The sequence below is a fragment of the Saccopteryx leptura genome, chromosome 3 (assembly GCF_036850995.1).
Source record: "Saccopteryx leptura isolate mSacLep1 chromosome 3, mSacLep1_pri_phased_curated, whole genome shotgun sequence".
In the NCBI taxonomy this organism is placed as follows: domain Eukaryota; kingdom Metazoa; phylum Chordata; class Mammalia; order Chiroptera; family Emballonuridae; genus Saccopteryx; species Saccopteryx leptura.
This window is the reverse complement of record NC_089505.1, coordinates 129,019,933-129,031,658: the sequence shown is the minus strand read 5'-3', so window position 1 is coordinate 129,031,658 and position 11,726 is coordinate 129,019,933.

The following is an 11,726-nucleotide window of genomic DNA, read 5'->3' as shown; positions in this document are numbered from 1 at the left end:
GGGAACCTATGGCTTGCGAGCCAGATGTGGCTCTTTTGATGGCTGCATCTGGCTCGCAGACAAATATTTAATAATAATAATAATGTTAAAAATATAAAACATTATCACGTATTACAATCCATTTCCTACCGCTCATATTCATGGTTACGGGTGGCTAGAGCCAATCACAGCTGTCCTCTGGGACAACACCAAATTTTTATTGAATAATGCATAACATACACTGGTTGTTGTATGGCTCTCACGAAATTATATTTTAAAATATGATATGTGGCATTCATGGCTCTCTCAGCCAAAAAGGTTCCCGACCCCTGCTTTAAGGTATTTTCTTCTGAATCGGGCATCCCAGAGATAGCACACCTTAGCTCAAATGTTAACAGTGGAATTTAACAGCTAATAATAAAATATGGGAGGGAGGCTAACAATAATAATTGAAGCTTCCCTTAACATCAGTGCCATATTAATAGCTATCATTTATTTATCACTATCTGCATGCCAGATACAAGGTTTATTACGTTTTCTGACTTAATATTCACAACCCAATGGGTGATGAGTCACAACCTGAGAAAACTAAGCCACTGAGAAATAATGTAAGCTGCATTGGGCTGTACAGAAAGAAGAGACCGAGTTCAATTTCAAAACCAGGTCTATGTGACTCCAAAGCTCATGTTCTGTCTTTTACACCCGGCTGCTTCTCAGTGAACTGGAATAAACATCTAAAACTCAACATTGACATGTGGACACTTGGGGAATATCCTGGGTCATACTTGAACCTCTCTAGAATCTGCTGTTTTGATAATTATTCTTCACTGGGCCCCCTGCGCTGAAAACCGTAGTGTGACTTGATATTCTCATTCTCATGGCTTGAGACTTGTTTGGAGGTTCTAGCAGGAAAGCGCAGCTACTTCTGTACTCTTGACTGAAGAACGGTCCTCTCCTCTAGCGGGGAAGGTCGTCCTCTTCGACAGAGAGCGCAGCTTCAGGAGGGACGCACATGGAGCAGTGAGGGAGGAAGGGGACATCCGCCTAGCCAGCCAGATCAGCCAAACAACCCTGGTGATCAATGGGGTAACAGATGTCGCAGCCAGATCACCCTCACATCCAGCATTACCATGGCAAAACTGGCAGCAAGGGTTTCCCTACCTTCAGCTATAAGCCCATCTTTGCTATTTATTGACCTTAGGCAAGTTTCTTAATCTCCTCAAGCCTCAACTTTCTCATTTATGAAGTGGGAATAATAAGAGAATCTAACACAGAGTGCTATAATTAAGAAAATTAAACGAGCTAATAAATGTACAATTTCCTAGTACAGTACCTGGGACCTAGCAGATGTTTAATAAATGTGACCTATTGTTATGAAAATAATATGATTATAAAATGAGGAACTAACTTACTTCCAGCTTAGGTGTCCTTGCCCAGCTCTTTCCCCTCCTCTGCATGGTTTCCCCATCCTATCCTTCACGGTACAAAAGCTGTTTGGAGACTATTTCTGCCCGAGGATAGGAATTGGGGAGGAAACATAATTAAACCAATCAGGCTACACAGCTCCTCTTTGCCAAGATGGCTTTGAGCCAGGCCTGCTGGCAGTTAGAATGTATGACCAAGGGGAGATGAAGGGTACAGTTCCCTTCAGGAAATACCACTAGCAAGATCCATCTCTGGCATGAAGTCAGAGCTCACCCCCTCCATGACAGGACAACCTGGACTGAACAAGCAACCTTTGTTGCCCGAGAGGCCCCTGCAGAGGTCAAGCCTAAATCCCCAAGTGTCAACAAGCCTGGCTTTCCCACTGGGAGTGAGGGCAGAGCCAGAGCCACCGGGTGGGTTTCTTCCAGGGTTAGGCAGGCCTGGCCAGCATGTAACACATCCATTCCCAAGCAAGGCAAAGGGGTGCTTCCCCCACTTACCTAGAGGCAATGTACCAGGGTAGTTCATCAGAATAGTCGTGATCAGAGCTGAGGTCAAGGTGGGGAACCCAAGCCTAGCCTTCCAGGTAAAGGAAAAGCAAGTGAAAAGGTCCTGAGGCAATAAGGTGGATAGAGGAGTGGAGAAGTCTCTGTAGCTGGACAGCAGAGGGCTCAGAGGAGACTGGTGCCATTGAGGCTTGTGTGGTAGGGGCTCATCACGTTGGACCTTCTGGCTGTTGAGGATTTTAGTTGTTATCCTAAAGTAAATGGAACATTTTAAGCAGAGAAGAGTCATGATCAGATTTGCATTTGTAACAATTCACTCAACAAATATTCTTTTTTTTACTATTAAGTGAGAGGTGGGGAGGCCAAAAGACCGACTCCTGCATGTGCCCTGACTAGGATCCACCTGGCAAGCCCCCTACAGGGTGATGCTCTGCCCATCTGGGGCCACTACTCCACTGCTTAGCAACCAAGCTATTTTAGTGCCTGAGGCAAGGCCATAAAGCCATCCACAGCACCCGGGGCCAACTTGCTCACACCATTCAAGCCATGGTTGTGGGAGGAAAAGAGAGAGAAGTAAGGAGGGGTGGAGAAGCAGATGGCCACTTCTTCTGTGTGCCTTGACTGGGAATTGAACCCAGGACTTCCACACACCAGGCCGATACTCTACCACTGAGCCAACTGGCCAGGGCCTCAACAAATATTCTTTTATTTATTTATTTAGAAAATTAAATTTAACAGGGTGACATTGATCAATAAGAGTACATAGATTTTGGGTAAACATCACATCATTTGGACAATTGATTATATTGTATAACTGTCACCCAAAGTCAAATTATCCTCCATCACCTTATATTTTCAACAAATATTCTTAAGCACCTAAAAAAATTATGCAAGATACTAAAAAGAGTAATACGGAAAAAATGACACTTAGTGAACATTCAGTTTAGCAAGGCAATAGGACTACGAACCAAATCATCATAATACCATGTGGAAGGATAATGTGCCGTTAGAAGAGCTTTGTAAATGGCCTAGGTGGAACTCAAAGGCAGAAGAGGGTATTCCTAAATGAGGAATCTGGAAAGCTTCATGGAGAAGGCAGAAGAAACTTTTATACATGTAGGTATAACATAGCCTAATGCTGTAGTGTAGACACTGTAGAGTGTAGACAGTGGTGTCTGATGGCCTGAGCCCAAAATCTGGCTCTTCCATTTATGTGAGAGTTACAAGACCTTGAGCAAATTGCTAAACTCTCTGCTCACTGGTATTATTTTTATTTGAGCTAGACCTTAAAGGAGAAATAAGATTTGAACATAAGAGATGGAAGGAGGGTGAATAAAAGTGGGGGCAGGGCAGGGGCAATATCAGTAAAGATGCAGATGGCTTCAAACCAAAACAGTAAGGCAGCTTCATTTGGCTGGGACAGAGAGTACTAGAAGAATTGTGGAGCAGAGAAGGTTAGTAACACTCCGAATTTTTACCAGGTGCCAGAACTCTGCACACATTAAATACATTTAATCTCCACAGCAACCCCACAAGGGGAAGTTGGGATTTCCTGCACTTTACACACACTAAGTCTGATGCTCTAAGACAGGGGTCCCCAAACTTTTTACACAGGGGGCCAGTTCACTGTCCCTCAGACCGTTGGAGGGCCGGACTATAAAAAAAACTATGAACCAATCCCTATGTATACTGCACATATCTTATTTTAAAGTAAAAAAACAAAACGGGAACAAATACAATACTTAAAATAAAGAACAAGTAAATTTAAATCAACAAACGGACCACTATTTCTTTTTTTTTTTTTTTTTTTTTCATTTTTCTGAAGCTGGAAACAGGGAGAGATAGTCAGACAGACTCCCACATGCGCCCGACTGGGATCCACCCGGCATACCCACCATGGGGCGACGCTCTGCCCACCAGGGGGCGATGCTCTGCCCAACCTGGGCGTCGCCATGTTGCAACCAGAGCCACTCTAGCGCCTGAGGCAGAGGCCACAGAGCCATCCCCAGCGCCCGGGCCATCTTTGCTCCAATGGAGCCTTGGCTGCGGGAGGGGAAGAGAGAGACAGAGAGGAAAGCGCGGCGGAGGGGTGGAGAAGCAAATGGGCACTTCTCCTGTGTGCCCTGGCCGGGAATCGAACCCGGGTCCTCCGCACGCTAGGCCGATGCTCTACCGCTGAGCCAACCAGCCAGGGCTAAACGGACCACTATTTCAATGGGAGCTATGCTCCTCTCACTGACCACCAATGAAAGAGATGCCCCTTCCGGAAGTGCAGTGGGAGCTGGATAAATGGCCTCACGGGGCCACATGCGGCCCACAGGCCATAGTTTGGGGACCCCTGCTCTAAGATATTGAACAGCTTGATCGAGCTTCTAAGTGGGAGAGAGGGGATTTAAACCCAAATTATCTTACTCCAAAACTCATCAGCTCACTGTGACCAGAGTTCCACCTCCCCACACCCACCATCAGAAGATGGGTCAGCATCTTCTCCTGAGCTAACACCCCATGCTCCCCAAGCACTTAGGGAGAACATTCAAGAGCCTGATCCACACCTGGGAAGGTAGTTCTGAAAAAGGTTCTGCATTCTAAAAAAATGCTTTGAGCAAAAGGATATTGTTAGATCAAGCACAATTACTTCCAAAGGGGCTTTTAGAGGAGTTTCACACTCATTCAGATGTGTAATATCTCCCATGGTTTTTAAGGCATTAGTCACATTACTTTATATTCACACCTCTATGTTACCTTGACGTAGTAGCAAATTAAGCCAGAATCAGCTACTCACACTGAATGATTTTTTAAAGCTGGTTTTACTCCCACAACTTGGCTACTTTAAATGCAAACTGCATACATGCCTAAGGAAGCAGATATGGTGCAAACTGCACAAAAAGAAGATACACAAGTCACTCCAAGATTCTGGATCCTTTACTTCCAGAATTCCTCCCTCACTGGTTCTCTTAGTTTTCAAATAAAAAGAAAAATCAATATTACTTCTGTCTGAAAAGACCCATTAATGGCTGAAGTGTGCCTTTTACACAGCACAGTGCATTCTGCCAGGGAAAACAAAATAAACACACCAGCATGTCTTTGAGAATGAGAATTGGCAGTTGAAAGAGAATTGACATTTAACAAGTTTAAAAATAGATATTCCAATAGAAAGAGCATCTGCCCGCTAAAAATATGAATCAACGCAGGGGCCTGTAGCACTCTGAGGGCTCTGACCAGGTTATTAGGCCACTCAATAGTGCCCTATTTTTAGGGCAGTGGAGCCAGGAAAAACAGGATGGCTTCAGTGACTCAAATTAACATGTAACACAAGGACATGCAGAGTGTAGTGTGTCTCCAAAGTACCTGGAAAGAAGAATTTGTAATTGGAACAGAGATTCTGTGGCAAAGTGATCATGCTGTAGCTTTTGTAAGGTGCTGAAGTTCATAGAAAGGGAGTCGAGGTGATGACTGGACCCATACCTGTTTTGCTGGTGGACACATAGATTGTCAGCATTAAAGGGACCTTAGTTAGATTGCCTAGTACTGACATTTGAAGTTGATTGGCAGCCCAGGATGGGGAAACTCCCCATTTTAGGAATGTTGATGGTCAAAAGAGCCTGCCACCCTCTCTAGGAAGCTCTGGTTTTTTTCAGTTCCCCCTGCCAGCTTGGGCTTTAACACATGACTGAGCTGGGGGTTGCCAGAGGCACCTGCTCAGGTTTTGAATAAGAAGTTAATGACGCAAAGAAGCAGGAAGAGTAGCGAATTCTTTCTAAGGGTAGTGACAAAGGCAGCAACGTCCAGTTCCCAAGGGCAGCAGGGCAAGTGGTGCCAACAGGGGTGTCCAGTGCCCACTTCTGGCAGGGGTGGAAGCTGTGACACTCAGCATTTGGCTGTGGTGGCCTCGCCAGTGGCCCCGCACTCAGGTTCCGGTCTGGATTTTGGCTGTGCCATCTTCCTTGTTCTTGCCAGTTCTCTAAATCTGGTTCTTCAGGCTTCCCGGTAATCCTGTGAGCCAGCCAATACCCTTTCAATCAGTTCATTTTCTCTTTAAATTGCCCAGAGGCAATATTTGTTTTCTGCAACTCAGAACCCTGACTGCTATAATAAGCCAACCCTGTTATTGACAGATGAAATGAAGAATGAGAGGGGAAACACACAGTTCATTAACAGCAAATCTAGGCCTCGAAAGCAGGTGCCCTGACAGTTTAGTGCACTGTCCCTTACATGACACCACCTTACAGAAACAGAGAGAGGATATCTATGGCCTCTGTCCTTGACATGTCCTTCCTGTTTTCTCCTGCCTAGGAGTCACCACTGTCATTCTCCATTTTTCCCATGTCATTCCCAATGACCTACTTACCTTTAGTCACTTTCCCTCTGGGCCTTTCCAGGTTAGAAAATCTCTTTAGGCTTCTTTCTTCCAAAAAAAATTTATTTTTTTAGATGTAATTTTTTTTTAATTACAGTTGACATTCATATTATTTTATATCTATTTCAGGTGTATAGCATAGTGGATAGACAATTATATAATTTACAAAGAGATTCCCCCCCCCCGCACCAAACGTAGTTATTATAGTATTAGTGACTTTATGCTCTATCTGTACCTTACATCCCTGTGATTATTCTGTAGTTTCTTAACCCTTCCACCTTTTTTTTTTTTTTAATTTTTTTTAAACTTTATTTATTTATTTTTTCTGAGGCTGGAAACGGGGAGAGACAGTCAGACAGACTCCCGCATGCGCCCGACAGGGATCCACCCGGCACGCCCACCAGGGGGTGACGCTCTGCCCACCAGGGGGCGATGCTCTGCCCCTCCGGGCGTCGCTCTTTCGCGACCAGAGCCACTCTAGCGCCTGGGGTAGAGGCCAAGGAGCCATCCCCAGCGCCGGGGCCATCTTTGCTCCAATGGAGCCTCAGCTGCGGGAGGGGAAGAGAGAGACAGAGAGGAAGGAGAGGGGGAGGGGTGGAGAAGCAGATGGGCGCTTCTCCTGTGTGCCCTGGCCGGGAATCGAACCCAGGACCTCTGCACGCCAGGCCGACGCTCTACCACTGAGCCAACCGGCCAGGGCCAACCCTTCCACCTTTTACACCCATTCCCCGACCCACTCCGGGACCTACACTACACCAAGTGTGCCCAACACTCCATCAAGCACTAAGCATGCTATCGTGAGGAAAACAGAAATGGACTTGTGTAGCATAAACATTACAGCATTGAGGGGACTACAGATAGAAATCAAATAATCAAGCAAGCGTATAATTACAAACTGACAATAGCTAAACAGGAAAAGTATAGGCTGTTATGCCAGCTGGTAACTGAGGGCCTTATCCAGTCTAGAGTTAGTGACTCCTTAAGGAAGTAACATTGGAACTGAAGTCAATTAAGCTAATTTGGTGAAAAGAGGGGACGGAGAATTCCAGGTCCTAAAACAGAAGAAGCACAAAAGTAGAAACAACGGAGAGAAAGCCAATGTGTCAAGCAAGGAGAAGAATGAGAAGAGCCGGGCTAACATGCAGGAGGGCAGAACAGGGTCAGCGAGGGCCCATCAGCCTTGTTAAGAATTTTGCTCAAGGAAGCAGGCAGCCACTGGATGATGTTAAGCAAAGAAGTGACATGGTCAGCTATATTTTTGAAAAGATGGCTGGGGCTGTCCAATGGAGAATGAATTGAAGAAGAGTCAAGAGAGAACTTATGCAAACAAATTAGCAAGCCATTGCCACAGTTCAAGAAAGAAGTGATGGCATTTTACAGTTAGGATATTATGTAGGAGAAGGAGAGAGGTGATCAGACTGGACAGAGAGTCAAGTAAAATCAACAGGACTTAGTGTTTGGAAGATTGAAGAGAACATGTTAAGAACAATGCTACATTTTCGAATAGATAGTGGAGTTAGTCTCCAGAGTAGACACGATAGAAAGACCAAATTTAAATTGGGACTCCATGCATTTATTGTTCAATAAATTTAGGTTTAGATGCCTTTTAAACATTCCAATGGAAATGTCAAAAATATGAATCTGACTCACAGAAGAGAAGACTGAACTAAAGGTATAAATGTGAGTGTTATTTGTATAGATAATCACTGAAGCAATAAGTGCAGATGAGTTCACTGGGGAGAAGGTACAGAGGGGCAAGAGAAAGAGGCTTAGGAAAAAGCCTGTAGGAATTATAACATTTAAAGATCACATAGAGGAGGGTAATTCAGCAACATTATTATGGAGTAATTGAAAAAGGAGGAGGAAACCCAGGAGAATGTTTCACAAACACCAGGTTAGGAGGGGAGGTGGTGTCCACAGCACCAAACATTGCCAGAAGGTCAAGTACACAAAATATTTAAACATTGCCAAGTGGCTCAAGCAATGTGGAGGTCATCATTAATTTTACTGAGCATCATTTTGATTGTGTGACAGGAGTGGAAGCCAAGGTGAAGTGAGCTGAGAGATGATAAAATCATGATAAGGAGGAAGACAATTCTTTTGAGAATTTTTGCTACGCAGAGAAAGGGGAGCCATGGAGTGGTGGGGCAAGTGGACTCCGGGAAGAATTTTGTAGGATTTATGGGCTTGTGCTTAATTACATGCTAAAAAGAAGTATACATAGAAAGAAAGAGGTTGTCAACTTCCTATAAAATTGATCTGGAAATTGTGAATGGTAAAGTTAACCTCACCCACTTCCCAGGAAATATTGATGTTTTTATATGGGTGTTTGATGACTTAATTCAAGTAATAGATGATGTGGGGCTTCCTAGTGTCATTGCATGCTTCCGTGTAAAGTTAACTGCTCTATCCTCTGTCACCAATGCTTGATTTGTGTCTGTTGCAATCTTCCCAATGTGGCAATGTGATTTATCATCTGTCTTCCCCACTCATTGTGTCTCCCTAATTTTGTACATTTTATGTTCTGCATTTTACTCATCTTTATACCTCTGGGCCAAGTATAGAGGCCAACAGGGCTATGATATTGCACAAGTCTGGGTATGCTAAGATTGAGTGATATTGAAGCCCTGCCTGACCCACTGCAATCAATAAATATTTACTGAATGAATGAATGAGTAGATAACAACAAAAACAAGATAGAAATAGGGCCTCTTAATGTACCACTGGAGGTCAGAGGTACTTTTCACTTTCCATGTAATCTTACCCACCCAAATCAACTCCAACTTCATCCATGCAGCTAGCCCTCATGGCAAGATAATTCCATCTTTGCTCTTATCAGTATGACGTCTGATCATTATGCAATATGATCAGAACTACATCTGCCTGTTATATGTCATACGTACCTGTTAGGCTCTGTCAAGGACAACCAAGGAAAAGGATGCCACAGGCTTGTCTTCAAGGATGGACAACCTGGTGAGCTAAGTCTGCTCTTCTTTGGCCAAGACAATTTTTCAGAGAACTTAAGCAGCCTCTTAAATCTAACTTTGCCCAAATTCCTTGCAAAATGGAGCAATGTTTTGACGGGAACAAGCCAGAATTTCTCCCAAACCTGATCCAACTGTTTCAAATCTGAACTGCCTGCCGCCCTTGGAGATCAGTCAGTAGTCTCTCATCTTCTCTTCCTCTTTCATTCCTCCCAAGCCCAGGTCTGGACAATTTCATTGCTCTTTATAAGGAAAAAAAAAACCCACAAAGTTTCTCATCCACTTTTTGAGGATTATAAGTATTTAAAATAATTACTGAAAAGAATCCTATTTTTATCTATCAGTTTTTTGCTTTGGTGGATATAAAGCGGTCATGAGTATTTTATCATATTTGTGAGGTTATAAAATACTGGAAGTATTAGTCTGAAATTTGAAAGATTACATTTTCTAAACTAAATTCTAGGAATTCTTACTTTAAGCAGAAAACATAATTGTTATAGAACTTCTTGTGAAATATCACTTGATATTTAATAAAAATTATTTCACACAATGCAGAAAATATGGTGTATTATCCTGTAACAGTATTTTTGCATGTTTAAATCCTAATCTAAAACATATTTGAGCAATAAAAAAATTCTTTCAATAAATTTCAAAATCTTATTTAAAAAATTTAAAAAAAAATCCTCTTGAACAGTGTTATCCACAGGGAATCTGCTAAGTCAAGTTTTTCTTCACCTGGAATACCAAGGGCACTGATAGTGATTGGCAAGTATCACTGCCCTCCTCAAGGCTCTGTGTCTAGTGGTGGGGTTCAGCTGGTTCGCACTGGTTCAGCAGAACCGATACCTAGTTTTTTGTTGAGTTCAGCAAACCAGTTGTAAAAATGGCACTTGTAATCAAGAATCTCTCTAAAGTGGGCGCGTGGGCAGCTGCCCAATGTGGAAATCACAAATTTACATTCCTTACTCTTTTTTAATGTTCATCTGTGCAACAGCATATTCTAAGTGTCTGTAGTAATGTTCATTCTGTCCATAGGTCAAAAAAATTGCAAGTGAGGACACCAATCAAGAAGCAATATGGAAATATCTTAAATAATCGTTTTATTGTTTTTGTCAGGTATTATTTAATATTTTTATTAATATTTTAAATCTCATAACAATCTAGTTTTGTGTACCTCTTTTATTATTCTTATTTAAGTATTAAATGCATGAAATAATAAACTACCTTTCGGTATATCTTTTCTATATACTAATGGTCATTAGGGCAGAGAACCGGTTGTTGTTATTTAAATCCCACCACTGTCTGGGTCCCAAGGTGCTAGCTTAGGCCATATCCATTGGGCTCTCTTGTCCTGGGTTCCTTGGGTTTAGCTAATGAGAGACACTGGAAGGAGACTGAAAGCTAGAGGAGTTTGAGGTCAAAGTATTTTCCCCCATCCCTTCGTACTCTACATATGGTTCTGGTAATGATTGTGTCCCTCCATGACCTCAGCCTCCACCAGGAACCATCCTCACAACTCCAGCTCCCATGGGACCTAAGGGCTGGCAGCCTTCCCCCTGTGGCTGGTCCTGGGAGGCCTCAACAGCCTCTGTGTTCTCCTTAACCTGCTCTCAGCTCTGTAAATCAGCCTTTTGTCTGACTCTCTTCCCAATTCCATCTGAGAGTGCTTCTGCATCCTGCCAGGACCCTGACAAACATTACTCCCCTACGGAAAGGGGGCAAAGGACTAAAGAGTTGAAAAGTTAAATGGCAATATGAGTCCAACAATAAAAAACACATGAGAAAAGATGACACATCTGTCAACCAGGAGTTCCATCTTTCTAACTCACGGAAGTAGATTTGCAAAATTGGTCTCAAAAATATTTTCTTGTGGCTTATAGGGTGTCACTTGCTTTTTTTTTTTTTAACCAATGTAGGTAAATTTCTAACTAAAAGCCATTTTCAAATATTAGTTGATTTTTTTTTCCTGCGATACTAAGCAACACTGACTAACTCTGAGTGGTCTGTGAATTTTCAATGATTTGGTTTCTATAAATAGGCATTCGGCACAGTTCTGAAGTAAGTAAAAATCAATGGTTGCCTTTTCTTTCCCTCCCTTCATGATACTCAGGAATTCGGGGGCTCTTCCTCCACAGGAAAGCAAGGATAGAAACTAGTGCACTAAGCTATTAGTGACTTGTGACAGCTCTTCAGAATTCCCAAATGATGCCCAAATAGTGTATCTGTTTTCTTCATATAGCAATCTCTCAGTCCTGTATTACCCCAGCATCTCTCTTATTCTTTCCCTTTCAGGCTACCTCTCTCTCTCTCTCTCTCTCTCACTCACGCACACACACACACACACACACACACACACACACAATGGGGAAATAGTCAAGAGAAAGATAAATATATGTGTTCAGCAAAATTGGGTCAAATGATCATTTGGCTATGAAGGTGGTTCAGAAGAGAGACATCATTTCAGCTTACGGGTTT